This window comes from Carlito syrichta, unplaced genomic scaffold (assembly GCF_000164805.1).
Source record: "Carlito syrichta isolate Samal-C Ts95f unplaced genomic scaffold, Tarsius_syrichta-2.0.1 Scaffold304099, whole genome shotgun sequence".
Classification (NCBI taxonomy): domain Eukaryota; kingdom Metazoa; phylum Chordata; class Mammalia; order Primates; family Tarsiidae; genus Carlito; species Carlito syrichta.
In genome coordinates, this window is record NW_007248195.1 from 1 (window position 1) to 1,142 (window position 1,142).

The following is a 1,142-nucleotide window of genomic DNA, read 5'->3' on the forward strand; positions in this document are numbered from 1 at the left end:
CAGCTCCATTATAAAATGGGCAGATGATACGATCAGGCATATCACAAAAGAAGGCATTCGAGAAGCCAACTAACACATGAAGAAGTGCTCAACCTCATTATTCATCAGGGAGATGCAAATCAAAACCACAGTGAGATACCACCTAATTCCAGTCAGAATGGCAATTATCAACAACTCAAAAAATAACAGCTGCTGGAGAGGGTGTGGTGAAAAGGGAACACTTCTACACTGCTGGTGGGAGTGTAAACTAGTGCAACCTCTGTGGAAAGCAGTGTGGCGATTCGTAAAAGCTCTAAAAATTGACCTTCCATATGACCCTGCAATCCCCCTACTGGGAATATACCCTGAAGAACACAAATCACTCTATAAAAAAGATACCTGCACACGTATGTTTATCGCAGCATTGTTCACAATAGCAAGAACCTGGAAACAACCATGCTGCCCATCAAAAGAGGACTGGATTAAAAAAATGTGGTACATATACAAGATGGAATACTACGCAGCCATAAAAAAGAACAAAATCATGAATTTCGCAGCAACCTGGATGGAACTAGAGTCTATAATACTGAGTGACCTCACACAGAAACAAAGATCAGAATATCACATGTTCTCACTCATATAATGGACCTTGAACATCCAATGTAATACTATAAGAAAATGACTGACGGTACTGGGAAACTATGGGGGGGAGGGGGATGGGATTAACAGTAGCAAATATCTGTCTGGGGCTGGGAAAACACCTCTTATCAACAGGGTGTCTGAATGAAACGTAATTGTACACCTAACCCTTAACTGTACCCCACAAAACTATAATAAAAATACTGATTAATTATTTAAAAAAAATAAAATAAAATAAAAAAAAGAAATACTCCCACTTTAGTTTATATTACTCCACAGATAATACCCTATCTCTCTTCTCTACTTGATAGAGAGGGTCCTTGGGCATATGTTCTACTTTTACTAGAGCCACATTAAACCCACTATTTTCTCCTAATTGAGCTTTCTTTGTCATTACTTTATTGTCAATACATCATTCTCCACTGGTGAATGTATTGCTCTCTTCTATTTTTAGCATCATGCATAAATACATTCATAAGCAAGCAAACAACCACAGCAATCTCTCTGCTCTGGGCTAGGCTAGA